At 40.5% G+C, this 18,118-nt stretch overlaps 1 long non-coding RNA gene across 1 annotated transcript in view; it reads left to right on the top strand.

The window, feature by feature from the left end:
* Positions 1 to 5,796: 5,796 nt before the first annotated feature.
* The window catches only part of LOC129037374 (uncharacterized), a 36,989-nt gene continuing 24,667 nt past the window's right edge, over positions 5,797 to 18,118 (top strand). The window contains exons 1-5 of the long non-coding RNA XR_008502783.1: positions 5,797 to 6,319; positions 8,224 to 8,259; positions 14,781 to 14,979; positions 16,481 to 16,614; positions 17,449 to 17,618. This is a non-coding gene — a long non-coding RNA (uncharacterized LOC129037374). The remainder of the gene's footprint in view (positions 6,320 to 8,223; positions 8,260 to 14,780; positions 14,980 to 16,480; positions 16,615 to 17,448; positions 17,619 to 18,118) is intronic.

The raw sequence follows: 18,118 nt of genomic DNA, 5'->3' as shown, positions 1-18,118 counted from the left end.
CTTGATTACCTTGCAACCTTAAAAACAAATGAACCAGCTTGAGTCTTTTTCTTACCATGGTGGGTTCCTGTTAGGCAAGAACTGTAACTCCATGAGCAAGTTGTCCCAACACTGCAGGGGCAGACCTTTGTCACATAGCAACTCCCAAAATGGGAATTTGAGTGGATTTTAGAACACAGTCAGCTAACCTTGAGAACATCATGGTTGTAGGCAAAATTTTCCGTTCCTCTATTTGTCTCTCTGCTCCGTCCTTGGGTCCATATTCTCCTACACATTTTGGATGCTTGAAATACTGATTCTGAAAGAATAATCAATTAGCAAATAGTTACAAGGAGTAGGACACTCAAGGAGTCTAGTTGAAAACAAAGGACCAGCATGATAATTGTACAAAAAGTACTTGTAGAAATTCAAAAGTGGAGAAATCACTATATATTGGGAAAGATTAGGAAAAATTACATATAGAACAGCAAGGTGAGCTGAGCCTTAAGTAGGTAGGAAGGTTGGATGAGACTCAGCAGGGTAGACAGGAGAAGCCATGGCATTTGTGGAGTACAAGTCGACAGAGGCAAGGAGGTAGGTTTGGTCAGTTGGTCAGGTGTGTTAAGGAGACAGTGAGTCTGGTCAGAAAGGAGTTTTCAGGGAGTGGAAATGGCACCTAAGGGCAGCATATTGTTAGGCACCAGTTTATTGAAAGAAAGCCTCCAAGTGCAGTGGCTCCCGCCTGTAATCCCAGCAATTTGGGAGGCCAAGGTGGGCAAATCACTTGAGCTCAAGAGTTTGAGACCAGCCTGGGCAACACAGCAAAACCCCGTCTCTACAAAAAGTACAAAAATTAGCCACACGTAGTGACATGCACCTGTAGTTACTTAGGGGGTTGAGGCAGGAGGATTGTTTGCACCCAGGAGGTTGAGGCTGCAGTGTGCCATGATTGTGCCACTGCACTCCAGCTTGGGTGACAAAATGAAAAAGAGAAAGAAGGAAGGAATGAAAAAGAGAAAGAAGGAAGGAAAGAAAAAGAAAAACAAACAAACAAACAAACAAAGAAACAAAGAAAGAAAGAAAGAGAGAGAAAGAGAAAAAAGAAAGAAATCCTAGGGGATTTGGATTTCATCCTACAGGCAATAGAAAGTCACGGACATTTTTGGGCAGGAGACAGGCATGGAGGAAGAGATCTCTAAAGATGACTAATCTGATGCTAATCACCAAAACCAGTGTCAGGAGGCTCCCACACAGTCCAGCTGTGAGGCCATGAAGCCTGGGAGACTGGGATCTGTCCACTGCCAAGAACTCTGGAGGCTGCCCAGGGTCCCCTTGGGAAACACCTTGTAGAGAAAGCCTTTCCCTTTCTCTAAAAATCTCCAAATTCTAATCCCCTACTTTGCCCTTGGCAGTCTGGTCAACTATGCTGTACTAAGATGTTAAGAGTAGATTATAACTTAAAGTAGGTACAAGAGAACACAAAATTGCACAGCGGTGAGAAATATTAAGAAGCAGGCTCACTATGAGAAATAACTTTTCATAGAAGCCTTCAGAACATATCTAGTAACATCTAGTTTTCAATAGCAAGAAACAAAAAAACAATTCAAGGGTTCTGGGATGGGGGAAGTTTCACAAGATGCCATTTATTTCAAATTTTTCTTCAAGTGGTGTCATTGGGTTGTGGTTGGTGGCTATGACACCAAGAGAATGCAAGTTAACTTGGATTAAGTCTCTTTTCTGCTTTCCAAATTACATAGATTTCTCAGGGTCTTTGCCTTCCCCACATCTGGACTCCAGGAATGAGTCATTTAAGGAGGCACCCCCAGACAGGAGTTTCTGTTCTCTGCAGTTGTTCTAATGTGCACTCTGTACTTCGACTGCCTGTCAGACAAATCAGGGAAGAAAGCAGGAGTCTCTAAAGCAGTCATGCAAATTTCCCCAGGCTTACAGTCTCAAAGAAATTGGGCCTGGCCAAAATGACCTCAGGCATCCACTGAGGAGAAGAACTTGCTTCTAAGAACTTCTCTCCAGCCTTCCATGTTTCCTTCCATGACAGGCATCTGTGGGGTGACAATTAGGTGTGGTGGGTGGGCATTTCTGTGGGCTGGCAGCCTATTTTAACTTCCAACTGTGGGAGTGAGCTTTAACTCTGTGCTAAAATTAGGGAAATCCAGCAACTCCTGTGGTTATTTCAATCAGTTCCCACTTATTGAGTAGCAGCAGCACAGTTAAGTAATAACATGGTAACCTTGCCAAGACATAAATGAAATGCTGAGTGTTGCCCAGTTGGAGCTGAAATCGCTTCAATGATCTAAGCTGAGAGCCAAACCAACAAAAGGGCTGCTGGCCTCTGGGGTTGGGGGAAACTAGGGACATGGAACAGAATTCCCAGAGCAGCTCCTCGGATGCTGGGGGCAGATTTAAGGGAGTGGGCACTGATTGGCCTGGCAATCCAAACTTCACTACAGAAATGCCAATAGCCCCAGGGGTCAGAAAGGCTATTTGCTCTCCCTCCAAGAGAAGGCACGTGGGCTCTGCCAGAGGAGCCCACTGCCAGACCCAGGGCTCCTGGAAAGACCTTGGCCCCTGGTGCTTGAGTTCACACCGTGGCAATGAATGTAATCATGATCCAGAGAAGCAGCTCCTGAGCCACACTATGGAGAACATTGTTCTGATTGGCTCTGCTATGAGAGGATGGTTTTCTCTAGCTGAGAGAGACAGAGGTGCCATGCCAGCTCCCAGTTCAGACCGGCAGGTGAGGTCAAGAGAAGATCAAAAGAAGGAGAAGGGCAGAACCTTGAAAAAAGGTTCTATCCAGGATGCTTAGGGCACCAAAGGGCCAACAAGCCCTAAGTCATCCCCCTTGGGTTGGGGTTAGAGCTGGGGGAGGGACCTGTGGTGATGGAGGTCATTGATAACTGCAGATTGAGCACTCAAGTTTTCAGTTCATGCAGGACTCTTTAGCTCCCCTTCCTCACTCTTCCGACAGTCTTAGCCATTTTACTCTGATGGTTAAGTGGACCTGAGTTCCAGTCCAGTGTGCACTCCAGGAGTCAGGGCCTACACAAGGCCAGGAATGCCAGGAGACAGGATTGTTGGTGACCATCTCAGAAGTCTGCCTGCCACACGTTATGATCATTTAGCCCAGGGGTGGCCAATCTTTTGGCCACCCCTGGGCCACATTGGAAGAAGAATTTTCTTGGGCCACACATAAAATACACTAACACTAATGAAAGCTGATAAGCTAATAAAAAAAAATCACAGAAAAATCTCATTATGTTTTAAGAAAGTTTATGAATTTGTGTTGGGCCGCATTCAAAGCTGTCCTGGGTTGCCTGCAGCCTGTGGGCCACGGCTTGGCCAAGCTTGATTCAGCCTGAGAACCGAGTGAGCACCAGAGGTGAAGGAAAAAGGAAACCCGTCCACAGCACTACCTGTTTGACAGTGGCTGTCAACTCTGGCTGCACCTTAGAATTACCTAGGAGCTTTTAAAAAATACCTATATCTGGGCCCCACACCACATATTCTAATTTAACTAGTCTCAAGTGGGTGCTAGGCTTCCTCAGTGATTCCAATGAGCAGCAGGCCAGGCAAATACTGATTTCATCTTTCTAGCAAAGGTTAGGTAAGGAAGGGATTTAAGCTTTGACTAACACAAAGGATGAGCATAAACTCTGAGGGGTTTCCAGGTGGAAAGGCATGTTAAAGGTCACCAGACAGATCCCGTTCCTCCTGACCTAAGAACACCATCCCTGACACCATCACCTCCACACCATCCCCGACAAGAAGAGACACCTTGACCTCTGCACCCCCTTCTCCCCCACACACACTCGAGGCCAGGCAGTTCACAGTGGGACACAGCTGACTGCTCAAAGGTTACCTTATGTTGAGCTGATTTCAATGATCTCTTCTATTCTTATTCCTATCCTTTGAGTTTTAGTAGAAAGACATAAAGAAAATTCCACATGATGTTGTTTAAAAAAAAAAAAAATCTGAGCACCAGCTGTGTTACTGGATTGAAGGTTTGGCCCTGTTGTACTTTCAAATAACGATGATGCCTGCCCAAGTCAGAGGGACAGGTCTCAGCAGCTGTGAAGCTCATCTCCTCTCTCTGCCCCTGGAAACTCACCTGCCCTGTGTCCTAGCTTGTCTACACCACGGCATCTCTCATCTTCTAATAGTACCAGGGGGTTAAGAGCTTAATGGGTTTCCTTGACTTTTGTTTTAACAATTACCTTCACTGCCTTGCACTAAAATTGAGGCTATACAAAAAAGTCGTTTTTGTATCATTAATTAAGTAATGTTTTCATTTTACAAATTTTTTTTTTTTTGAGATGGAGTCTTGCTCTGTTGCCCAGGCTGGAGTGCAGTGGCGTGATCTCGGCTCACTGCAAGCTCTGCCTTCCAGGTTCACACCATTCTCCTGCCTCAGCCTCCTGAGTAGCTGGGACTACAGGCACCTGCCACCACGCCCAGCTAACTTTTTATATTTTTAATAGAGACGGGGTTTCACCGTGTTAGCCAGGATGGTCTCGATCTCCTGACCTCGTGATCCACCCACCTCGGCCTCTCAAAGTGTTGGGATTACAGGCGTGAGCCACCACGCCTGGCCTTACAAATATTTTTTTAAAAAGCCTATTCTGTTTCCAGAAGTGCTAGTTTACAGGGAAGTTAATGGTGAAGCAAAGGCAGACCCAGTTCCCCCTCATGGGAGCCTTAACTATATAATCACACAAACACATGTTATACCCCACACCTGTGATCTGGGGTGTACGTCAGAGGTACCTGGTGATTTGAGGTCACATCACCCTTGCCTGAGTGTCAGGGAGGGCTTCCCTTGAAGATCTGAGGCTTTAGTGGAGATGGGGAGGGTGAGGAGGAGTTAACTCTGGGGAGGGTGGGGGCCAGAGCATCCAGACAGAGGAAGCCTTGCAGGCAGAGGCCCTGGACTGGGAGGGAACACGGGTAGGAGAAATTGAAAGGAGAGTTGTGTGACTGAGACTCAGAACAAGGGAAAGTGGGCTGACAAAGGGGCAGGAGCCATCTTAAAGTGCATTATGACCCTAAGAACAATGGGAAGACATCAAAAAGTCTTTACTAGGCAGGGGAAAATGTTTAAATGTTAGCAGTTAACTTCACATAAGGTACTTTCTCACTGGCCAATTCATACCATTATTCTGCATTTAGGTTTTAAAACATGGAAAGTTCCTTTTAAAAGCCAAAACATCCTTTTTAAATATCCAAAAGCCTCTATCATTTATTCATTCATTTGTTCATTCTACAACTATTCTTGAGCACCCACTATGCACTGGGCCCTGCCTCTCGGTCACCGCCAATATCGAGCTTACATGCGGGTGAGAGAGACAGACAAGGAACAACAGCCGCATAGCCAGGGGTCTCTCCAGGGCTCTTGGTACTCCAGTGCCTCCCTGCACCCAGCCATCCTCAAAGCAACATTGGTATGAATGAGGCTGAGACTCACAGAGAAAGACAATAGTAGACAAAACAAAGTCGTGGCTCCCTGCAGGCTGACAGCCTAGTACAGGGACCTAAGAACACATAACAGATAAATAGCTATACACACATCAGGTAGTTATAAATGCCATGAAAAATAAGACAGATAAGAGGAGTACAGAATGATGAAGGGCTTGCTATTTTATATACGATGGTCAAGAAAGTCTCTGATTAGGTGTCATTTGAGCAGAGAATGTGCTAGGAAGCTCTATGGAGGACCAGCATTCCAGGGAGATGGAATCACAAATGCAAAGATTCCGAGGTAGAAGCATGCTTGCTTTGTTCTGGGAACACAAGGAAGTCAGTGTGTCTGGAGGGGTGCACAGGGAGTGGCACGGCAAAGGGAATTGCCCCTCAGGAACAGAGGGTTATGTCAGAGGGGAGGCGCAAACCAGGTCGCATAGCACTTTCTAGGACGTAATAAAGAGTATGGATTCTATGTTGCCATGGGAAGCCAGCATCTTGCATGAGGTGGTTAAGTGCTGAGAGAAGATAAGTCAGGTTAAGGGGCTAGAGAGAGACTGGAAGGCTGGGGAGGCTATTTGAAACAAATGGGCAGAGGAGCTCTCTCTGAGGAAGTGACTTTAGGGCTGAGTCTTGAAATATCTGAAGCAGCAACCATGCAGATTTCTGGGATAAGCCAGTTCCAGATAGAGAAAATAGCACTGAAGTGGGAATAAGCATGACATATCCTGTGAAGAGCAAGAAGGTCAGCGTGGCCAGGGCACAATACCAGAGGAAGCAGGGGGAGGAGGCCAGCCCTGCGGAAGCCGTGGGACAGTACTTGGCTTTTATTCTAAATACACTGGAAAGATTTTCGAGGACTGTAAGTAGAAATGACATGGTATGTGTTTTCGTGGGATTACTCTGATTATTGCATTGGGAATAGACAATAGCAGGGAAGAAGTGGAAGCAGGGAGACCAGGTAGAACCCTGTTGCAGTAGCTAAGGCCTAAGACGGCAATGACCCGGACAGAGGTGGCTGCGAGGATTAGGTTCAGGACCTATTTAGAAAGCAGAACTGGCAATACTCACTAATAAATGGAATATGGAGGTAGAAGAAAGAGAAATCAAAGATGACTTCTGTTTTTGTTGTAGCTTGCTTGTTTGTTGAGGGAACTGGCTGAAAACCCAGTAGATTTTGGTGGCTGTTCTTGACTAAGAAGAGTGTGGAGCAAAGCCACAGAGCCATGGCCCCAGACAAGACCTGGATGAAGTGCTACAGCCTAGTGGTGCCAAGACTGGGAGGGAAACAGAACAGCACTATGAGACAGAATCCAGAAGCAAGGAGAGGAAGGAAAGGCCTTGGACCCCCTAAGGAGAAGGAGGTTGGGAGGACCTATTAGGGAAGACTTCACAGCTATGCTCCCTAGATTACTTTTGTGATCATTATAGAGTAAAACTGACTTTGTGTCTGTATGTATTTACAGGTCTATGAATTTCAGTCATTGTATAATATACATATAAAACCACTACCACAATCAGAATACGGAACAATTCCATTGCCCTAAAAAACTCCCTCATGGCATCCCTTTTTTTGTTTGCTTGTTTGTTTGTTTGTTTGTTTGTTTTTGAGATGGAGTCTCACTCTGCCACCCAGACTGGAGTGCAGTGGTGTGATCTCAGCTCACTGCAACCTCTGCCTCCCACATTCAAGCAATTCTTCTGCCTCAGTCTCCTGAGTAGCTGGGACTTCAAGCATGTGCCACCACACCTGGCTAGTTTTTGTGTTTTTAGTAGAGATGAGGTGTCTCCAATGTTGGCCAGGCTGGTCTTGAACTCCTCATCTCAAGTGATCTGCCCTCCTCAGCCTCTCAACATGCTGGCATTACAGGCGTGAGCCTGGCCCATGGTATCCCTTTGATCTGTTCTCCATTAATCATGTCTTTTTGAGGCTGCCATAGAAATTGAATCATACAGTATATAATCTTTTGAGACTGGATTCTTTTTTTTTTTTTTTTTTTTTTTGAGATGGAGTCTCACTCTTTCGCCCAGGCCGGACTGCAGTGGCGCTATCTCGGCTCACTGCAAGCTCCGCCTCCCGGGTTCATGCCATTCTCCTGCCTCAGCCTCCCAAGTAGCTGTGACTACAGGCGCCTGCCACCGTACCTGGCTAATTTTTTGTATTTTTAGTAGAGACAGGGTTTCACCACGTTAGCCAGGATGGTCTCAATCTCCTGACCTCGTGATCCGCCTGCCTTGGCCTCCCAAAGTGCTGGGATTACAGGCGTGAGCCACCACACCCGGCCGAGACTGGATTCTTTCATGCATAATGCCTTTCAGAGGCCTCTGAGATTCATCCACTTGTTGCTTTTTATTGCTGAGTACATATTCCAATGTATGGATGTACCACAGTTTGTTTATCCATTCATCTGTTGAAGCACACTTACAGTATTTCCAGATTTGAGCAATTAGGAAGAGAGCTTTTGGCAGGCACGGTGACTCATGCCTATAAGGCCAAGGTGAGAGGATCAGCTGAGCCCAGGAGTTTGAGGCCAGCCTGGGCAACATGGTGAAATCCCATCTTTACAAAAAAATACAAAAATTAGCCAGGTGTGCACTTGAGCCATGGAGGTCGAGGCTGCAGTGAGTCATGACCATGACACTGCACTCCAGCCTGGGTAACAAAGTGAGAAGACTTGGCCTCAAAAAAAAAAAAAAAAAAAAAAAAAGCTGCTAAAAACATTCATGTGTAGGCTTTCATAAGAACTTAAGTTTTCATTTCTCTAGGGTAAACACCCAGGAGCAGGATTGCTGGGTCATATGGTAAGTGCATGTTTAACTTTGTAAGAAACTTCCAAACTGTTTTCCAGGATGGGTGCTGCATTTTGCATCCCCACCTACAACGTGTGAGAGTTTCATTTGCTCTGCATCTTCACCAGCACTTTTTGTTGTCAACATTTTTCTTTTACTTCAATAGATAGAAGTTAAAACTGCAATTAGCTATCACTGCATTTGTGGTGGCAACTTACCCTCTTAAGTTTTTAAGTGCACTACATTTGTAGTGGTAGTTAATTGTGGTTTTAATTTATATTTCCCTTATGACTAATGATATTCAACATCTACTTAAGTGTTTATTTGCCATCCTTATATCCTCATTGGTGATGTGTTCAAAACCTTTGCTCATTTTTTAGTGGGTTATCTGTTTTCTTCATGTTAAGTTTTGAATAATCTTTACATATTCTAGATACAAGTCCTTGGCCAGATAGGTAATTCGAAAATATATTTTCCCAGTGTGTGTATTGACTTTTCATTCTCCAAGATAGATCTCTCACAGAGTAAAAGTTCTTAATTTTGATAAAGTCCATTTGTCAATTTTTAAAAATAAATTGTGCTTTTGGTGTCATGTCTAAGAACTCGCATAATAACAGATCATAAAGATTTTTTTCTAGGTTTTTTTCTAAAAGATTTATAGTTTTACCTATTACATTTAAGTCTATAATCCATTTCGAGTTAATTTTTGTATGAAGTATGAGGTTTAAGTCAGGGTTTTTTTTTTGCATATAGGTTTTCAATTGTTTTAATACCATTTGTTGACAAGATTATTCTTTCTCCATTGAACTATTTGTGCACCTTTGTCAGAAATCAATTAGCTGTCTGTTTTGGGGTCTATTTCTAGACTCTATTCTGTTCCAACGATCCTGAACCTTTTCCTTTGTCAATACCATACTGTCTTAACTACTCCAGCTTCATAATTAGTCTTATTATTGGGTGGTGTGATTCCTCCAGTCTTATTCTGTTTCAAATACTAAAATAATTGCTTTGAATTTTCATATAAACTTTTTATGACTTTAATTTTTGTTTTTTAAATGTTTATAACAGATGTTTTTTCACTGTTGTAAGGACACTTAACATGTCAACATATCTACCCTTTTAAGTTTTGAAATGCACAGTATTAATTGTAGGCACAATATTGTACAGTAGGTCTCTAGAACATATTTGTCTTGCATAACTGAAACTGCATACCCATTGAAGATGAATCCCTCATTGCCCACTTCTCTTTATCCCTGGCAACTACAGTCCTACTCTCTCATTTTATGTATTTGGCTGTTTTAGATATCTCATATAAGTGAAATCATACAGCCATTTGTTTTTATGTGACTGGCCTCTTTCACTTAGCATAGTGTCCTCCAAGTTCATTCCTGTTGTCACATATGGCAGGATTTACTTCTGTTTTAAGGCTAAATAATGTTTCATTGTGTATAAATACCACCTCTTATTTATCCATTCATCTGTTGATAGACACTTAGGTTGATGCCATATCTTGGCTATTATGAATAATGCTGCAACAAACATGGAAATGCAGATATCTCTGTATATGTTCTTAGGAGATATGTCTATTCAAGGTTCTTTGCCAATTTTTTAGTTGGGTTATTTTATTTTTATGCTATTCAGCTGAAGGTGTTTTTTAATCTTATTTTAGATAGTAAACTCTTATCAGAATATGGTATACAAATATTTTCTCCCATTCTGTTGATTGTTTCCTTTGTTATACAGTATCTTTTCAGTTTGATGTAGTCCCACTTGTCTATTTTTGCTTCTGTTGCTTGTGATTTTGATGTCATATCCAATAAATCATTGCCAAGACCAATGTCATGAAGCTTTTCCTCAATGTTTGCTTCTAGGAGTTTTAAAGTTTCAGGTCTTATGTTTAAATCTTTAACCCATTTTGCATTGATTTATATGTATGGTGTCAGATAAGGGTACAATTTCATTCTTTCACATGTATACATACAGTCTTCTTAATAAATTTAAAAGGCCATATACCATGATGAAGTAGGATTTATCCCTGGGATGCAAGGATGGTTCAACATATGCAAATCAATTAAAGTAATATAGGACATTTAAAAAGGATTCAAAATTACATGATCATCCCAATAGATGTAGAAAACGCATTTAACAAAATTAAAAAACTTCATGAAAAAAAGAAACCCTCAACAAACTAGGTATAGAAGGAATTTACCTCAACATAATAAAGGCTGTATATTAAAAGCTCACAGTGATGTCATACTCAATGGTAAAATAACAAAAGCTTTTCCTGTAAGATCAGCAAGGCAAGGATGCTCACTCTCAACATAGCACTGAAAGTATTTCTATGAAACATAGCACAGGAAGTCCTAGCCAGGCCAGAAAAAGAAATAAAAATCATCCAAATCAGACAGGAAGAAATAAAATTACCTCTTTACAGATGGCATGATTTTATGTGTAGAAAGCCATGAAGACTCCACAAAAACCTATTAGAACTAATAAATGAATTCAATAAAGTTGCAGGTACAAAAATCAGTTGCATTTCTATAGGCTAACAATGAGCTATCCAAAAAGGAAATAAAGAAACAATTCCATTTACAATAATATCAATAATTAAAATACTTAGGAATAGGCAACCAAGGAGATGAAAGAGTTATATACTGAAAACTACAAAGCATTGATGAAAGAAAGAAGAAATACATAAATAAATGGAAAGATATTATGTATTCATGGATCAGAAGACTTAACATTGTTAAAATGTCCCTATTACCAAAAGTGGCCTATAGAGTCAATGTGATCCATATCGAAATCCCAAATGGCATTTTTTACAAAAATAGAAAAAACAATTTTAAAATTCACATGAAGCCACAAAAGACTCCAAATAGCCAAATCAGTCTTGAGAAAGAAGCACAGAGCTGGAGACATCACACTTCCTGATTGAAAAATATATTGCAAACCTACAATAATTAAAACAGTATAGTATTGGCATAAAAACAGGTATACAGATCAATGGAACAGAAGTGAGGGTTCAGAAATAGATCCACATATATATTCTGATCCACATATATCATCTGATCTTCAACAAGACTGCCAAAAATGCACAATGGAGAATGGATAGTCTCCATATAAATTTTAGAATCAGCTTGTCTCTACCTACAAAAATGCCAGGTAGGATATTTTGATTGGAATTGTGTTAAATCTACAGATCAATCTGAGGCAAACTGACCTCTTTACAACGAGTTTTTCAATCCTCGAATGGGGTATGCCTCTTCATTTATTTAGGTTTTTGTTGATTCCTGTAATTATCATTTTGTAGTTTTTTGCACAGATCCTGTGGGTGTTTTGTTATATTTATAGCTAAATATCTCACTTTTCAAAGCTACCATAAATTTTTAAAATTTGTTTTTTTAATTAATTTATTATTATTATTATACTTTAAGTTTTAGGGTACATGTGCACAATGTGCAGGTTAGTTACATATGTATACATGTACCATGCTGGTATGCTGCACCCATTAACTCATCATTTAGCATTAGGTATATCTCCTAATGATATCCTTCCCCCCTCCCCCAACCCCACAACAGTCCCCAGAGTGTGATGTTTCCCTTCCTGTGTCCATGTGTTCTCATTGTTCAATTCCCATCTATGAGTGAGAACATGCAGTGTCTGGTTTTTTGTCCTTGTGATAGTTTGCTGAGAATGATGATTTCCAATTTCATCCATGTCCCTACAAAGGACATGAAATCATCATTTTTTATGGCTGCATAGTATTCCATGGTGTATATGTGCCACATTTTCTTAATCCAGTCTATCATTGTTGGACATTTGGGTTGGTTCCAAGTCTTTGCTATTGTGAATAGTGCCGCCATAAACATACGTGTGCATGTGTCTTTATAACAGCATGATTTATAGTCCTTTCGGTATATACCCAGTAATGGGATGGCTGGGTCAAATGGTATTTCTAGTTCTAGATCCCTGAGGAATCGCCACACTGACTTCCACAATGGTTGAACTAGTTTACAGTCCCATCAACAGTGTAAAAGTGTTCCTATTTCTCCACATCCTCTCCAGCACCTGTTGTTTCCTGACTTTTTAATGATTGCCATTCTAACTGGTGTGAGATGATATCTCATTGTGGTTTTGATTTGCATTTCTCTAATGGCCAGTGAGGATAAGCATTTTTTCATGTGTCTTTTGGCTGCATAAATGTCTTCTTTTGAGGAGTGTCTGTTCATATCCTTTGCCCACTTTTTGATGGGGTTGTTTGTTTTTCTCTTGTAAATTAGTTTGAGTTCATTGTAGATTCTGGATATTAGCCCTTTGTCAGAGGAGTAGGTTGCGAAAATTTTCTCCCATTTTGTAGGTTGCCTGTTCACTCTGCTGGTAGTTTCTTTTGCTGTGCAGAAGCTCTTTAGTTTAATTAGATCCCATTTGTCAATTTTGGCTTTTGTTGCCATTGCTTTTGGTGTTTTAGACATGAAGTCCTTGCCCATGCCTATGTCCTGAATGGTAATGCCTAGGTTTTCTTCTAGGGTTTTTATGGTTTTAGGTCTAATGTTTAAGTCTTTAATCCATCTTGAATTAATTTTTGTATAAGGTGTAAGGAAGGGATCCAGTTTCAGCTTTCTACATATGGCTAGCCAGTTCTAATTATACATTGCTATTACATAAAAATATTATTAATTTTTCTGTACTTACCTTGGATCCTGCAGTCTCATTAAAGTCACTTCTTTGTTCTAGGAGACTTTTTTGTAGATTCCTTGGAATTGCCTTCATAGACATATATGACAAATGGTGAATAGGGACAATATTATTTCCTCCTTTCCAATATATATGACTCACTTATTTTATTTGTCTTTTTTATCTGTTCTCTTCCTTGTCTTTTATGTTCAACACTGTGCTTGCTTGAACTCCCAGCACAATGTTGAGTAGGAGTAGTGAGTATGGAGATTATTGTCTTGTTCCCTATTTTAGAAGCAAAGTACATAATCTTTTATCATTAAGCATCATGTCAGCTAGTTTTTTATACATGCTATTTACTGTTTGAGGAAGTCCCCTTCAATTTCCAATTTTCTAAGAGTTTTTATCATGAATAGATGTTGAATTTTGTCACATGATTCTTCTGCAGCAAATCAAATGAATGTGTGATTTGGGTTCTTAAACTGTTAATATAGTGGACTACACTTGGTCGTGGTATGATAATTCTTTTTATGTATAGCTTGATTTGACTTGCTAACATGTTGAAGAGTTTTTTGTGTTTATGTTAATCAGGAATACTGCTCTGTAGATTTTTTTTGTTATCTTTGTGTTTTTATTATCTTTGTGTTTATTATCTTTTTTGTATGTATCTTTATAAGATGCAGATGCAGGTAAAGCAGTGATTAGAGGAAAATTTCTACATTAAATGCTTATTTAAAACATTTAATAATGCTAGGAAAAAAGAAAGGATTTAAGTCAACAATGTAAGCTTTCACCTGAAGAAACTAGAAAGAGAAAAACCCAAAGCAAGCAGGAGAAAAAAAGCAATAAAAAATAGAGCAAAAATCAATGAGACAAAACATATGTGTTTGATATCAGGTTAATGCTGGCTTCATAGTATGAGTTAGGAGTGCTTTCTTCCATTTTCTAGAAGAGATTGTGTAGAGTTGATCTCATTTCTTCTTTAAATTTTAGAAGAATTAATCAGTGAAATAATCTGTACCCTGTAGATTTTTTTTCAGAAGAATTTTAACTACAAATTCCATTTGTTAATAGTTACAGAACTATTTAGTTTATCTATTTTATCTTGAGAGCCCTGATAGTTTGGGCTTTTCAAGGAATTGGTATAGTTCTTCTCAGTTGTTCAATTTATGTGCATAGAGTTATTTGTAGTATTCCCTGATGCTTTCTTTTTTATTGAGTTGTTTGTAGTATTCCCTGATGCTTCTTTTTTTATTGTGGTATGTAGGATCTATAGCAGTATCTTCTCTTTCATTCTTGATATCAATAATACTAGTCTTTCTCTCCCTCCTCCTCCTCTTCCTTTTTCTCTTCCTCTTCCTGCTTTTTCTCCTCCTCCTCCTCATCCTCCTCTCTCCCCCGCCCCACTTCATCTTATTGAAGGCCTATCAGTTTCATCAGTTTTAATGACCTTTGCAAAGAATCAACTTTTGGGTTCTTTGTTTATCCTCTATTATTTTTCTGTTTTCAATTTCATTGATTCTGTTCTTCATTGCTTCCTTTGTTCCTACTACTGCCATTAAGAAATTGCTTGGGGGCTGGGGTATGAGGGAACAGAGAAAATACAAAAGTATTAATGGATTTTTGCACTCTTTCTGAGAGTTAGAATCTCCCGCTCCTTGAACCAGCTTCTCCTGGAGTTCTCTCTGCTCCCTGGTGCCCACTTCTGGCTTTCAGGCCACGTTGTGTTCAGAATGGGAGATCTCAGAGAGGAAAAATAATAAACTCACCATAAATTCAGTGATACTCCAAATTCTGGCCTTTTTCCTCAATTTGCTTGCTACTATTTAATTTTTGTGTTCCTTATACATTCTGTCCAGGTTCTATAGTTTCCTCAGAGCAACGAGTTGGAGTGTGTTTCTTTCATCTGACCCCATATTCTTTGAGTCAATTCAAAGAAGAGCATAGGGCCTGATATATGGAACCATCTTATCTTCCACCATCACTATCATTCCATCTCCATGAGCTTATCTTCCACCACCACTCCATCTCCATGAGTTCCATAGAGATGCCCTGCAGGTGAGATTAAGATGACTTCAAATATTGGCACTCCCATGACTATACAGATCCTGGAGAGTTTAAAAACATTTTTTCCCTTTAGAAATCAATTCCTACTACATAAGAATGGGTAGTTTTCCCCAAAGGGTATATTTAGTGAATACCATCTTGGGGCATTATGTTCAATTGTGGTATAGATTGCCCTGAAGGCCTATGGTTGGTTTCATGAAATTGTCTTCCAAGCCAGACTGACAGTTTTTGAGATGACTGGATTTTTCTTCAAGGAAAAGCAAGCTTGCCTGTTATTCAGGCTCATGCATACTCCCTGTGGTCTTTTCTGATGCTAGGTAAATTTGTTCCAAGTTTCCCATGCTCTACTATCAACCAGAGCTGGGCATCCACATCATCCTCATAAAGTGGAGTACCAATTCTCCTAGTGCAATTAGAGAGGAAAGCCCCAGTGGCAATACTCTTGCAGGCTTTATGGAAAGGTAAGTGTGGAGGAAGCCTAACACTAAATGAGAAATCTATACCTTTCCTACATGCCTGCCTGAACCAAATAAACCTTGTGCTACTATACAAGCGCTTGTCTTTTTAATATATTTTAAAATTAAAGTCAACATGGACATAGGGTGGGTGGCTCAAATTGAATGGTCATTGTGCACCAGGCTGGTTATCTCACTGTTAGTTACACAATAAAAGAGGATCAGATAAACACGGACATAACCTCTGCCTCCACTGATAATGTAAATCATCCCTTGTATCATTTGTCTTTCCTTCAGGCTGGATACAAAAGGCATAGAAATGAACGATTCATGCCTAAACATAGAACAGCTTGAAAGCTAGTACATGTCAGATGTTTATTCTAGGTCATCATTAAGGGGTTGAGTGGATTTGCTTATAAACACAGGCTATTCTGTCAGTGGGGAGTGGGAGAGATAGAGTGTGTTTTGCAGTTGGAGGCAGCTCTTTTAAAGCCACAATGCAACTTTTCTGCCATGCACAGTAAGTTACACAGATAATTATTTTTATAGGTAATGAAATGTTCTCTGAGCAGTGGAAAGTATAATATGCTATAGAAACAATGCTTTTTCTCTCCACTTTGTGCAAATGCCATTTTTCATTACCCACTGAGTGAGAGCTTGCTAGAGATTGAAATGAGAGCAGGGTTGCCCTCCCACTAATGGTCAGGCACTTCATGACACACATTCAGCAATGACCTCCATGGGAGCCCGAGGAGGTCTCCCCAAGCAGCTTCACCCACAATGAAGTCTGAAGTGCCAAGCCCTTGAAGGATGTCACATCTTTTCATGTTACCCGTTTCCACCAGCCTCATTCTCTGCCTAGGGTTTTGTGGGTTGTTATTGTTTTTCCCACCCAGTCCAACCAAAGCAGCTAAAGAAAAAGTGCCAAGACAAACAGAATGAGAGACTTGGGGACCCCGTAATGGGTACAGAGCATGAATGTGGTAATCATTCTTTTGATTTGTGCTCAGATATGTTTTCTATTTGCTTTTGCACAGAATGCACATTTTCCCCCTGGATTGCAAATAATCTGAACTAGGGTAAAACCATTACAAAGTGGCCTTCAAACATCATGTCTGTATTGGAACTGAATGATTGATCAGACATTTAAATACGGAAACTGGGAATTCAGGTAAATGGCACTGATAGGGTTTTGTTTTTTGTTTTTTGCTTTTTGGTTTGTTTTTTTAAAAAAAGCATGCTCCAAGTTGTTTATATAATCTTTGTTTGCTTGGGTTCTCTCTCTTTTTTGTTTTCTTTCTCTATCTTCATCTATCTTTTTAAAAAAAGAATTCTGCATTTTCCCCTTTTAATTATGCTCTCATTTCAATAATTTGGTTTTATCCACAAAGCCAAAAATAAAGAAATGATTTTTATATCATTCCTAACAATTAAAACAGGGAGAAAAGATAGAATTCTCAACATCTCCCATGTCTGGTCATCTCTGCTCTTTTTCTGGGGCCATACTTCCCGGGACAATCTTCGTCTTCTTACATTGTCATTGGTGTCTCCCGACCAGCCTCTTTTGAAGTTGATCTCAAGCAAAGAAAAAGTACACATAGAATGACTTCTTCAGCTGACTGTCCTCCATTCTCACCCAGAAGAGAGGGGAAGAGGAAAAGCCCGGTTGGGAAATAAAGATGAATGTGCTCCCACGGTGCTGGGCGGGGCTGTTTTGTGCTGGAGCAGGCAGGCAAAGGAATCCCACGATGGGGCTCTGAGTCCCAGGTTAATGTCAAGTGCTGGGTTTTCTTTTAGTTACTCAAGGATCAAAGGGAAATTATTCAATAAAAAGGAACTTAAAGGGGACATCTGTGCCCACATAAACCTTAATCAAAAACACTTGTTCAAATGTAGCTTCCTTGACCTGCCTTTTCATATTGTCTTTTCAGCTCTTATACATACACATTTGTGATTAAAATAAAGATTTTCTCCATCACCATTCAACATTTCCTTTTCCTCTCAGCTGACCAGAATTTCACCAGGGTGACATGACAGTTTGTTGCTAAGGAACTGAAGACTGTGTCATAAGTGAGCATTCTGATGAAGAGGAGTGAACAGTTTGCAGCAGATTGGATATTAAGTATAAATCAGCTCTCTGTGTATGTCCCTGTTTGGTGGTATAACTGACAACAGGTGAGAAAGAGAAGGCTCAGGGCATTCCTGCTTGAAATGTGGATTCTTAGCCACCTCCTCTGTAAAAGCTACTACTCATCCCCTCAATTGCCTCTTAGTTTTAAGAATGTCCTCATGCATTCGAACTTTTCACTTCAGCTTGTTTTGCTTCTCTCTGCTCAGATCCATATTCCTCCATACAGTTGTGTCAGAGATTTATCACACTATGACCTCAGTCATATCCTCCTTTAAAAGGAGTCAAGCACAAACTTCACAAAGCCTCTAATATTCTAGGTGTTCAGCAGGGAGACTGGAACATGAAATTCCTCCCACTTGGAGCACACCCACATCAATGTTTCTCTAAAATCTATTTATCTTAGTCACGACCTATGAACACGAATAGAATGTGGTGAATGTTCCCTGTCTCTCGTGTGCCTGAGCACTGGAAAAAGTTAGAATTTATACAGTTGTAATTTCTAGGGAGGAGTGCAACAACTTCACATTTTTTTTAAACAGAATCA

Source organism: Pongo pygmaeus, chromosome 4 (genome assembly GCF_028885625.2).
Source record: "Pongo pygmaeus isolate AG05252 chromosome 4, NHGRI_mPonPyg2-v2.0_pri, whole genome shotgun sequence".
Taxonomy (NCBI): domain Eukaryota; kingdom Metazoa; phylum Chordata; class Mammalia; order Primates; family Hominidae; genus Pongo; species Pongo pygmaeus.
Note: the sequence above shows the minus strand (reverse complement) of the source record. Positions and strands in the feature narration are given on the sequence as shown.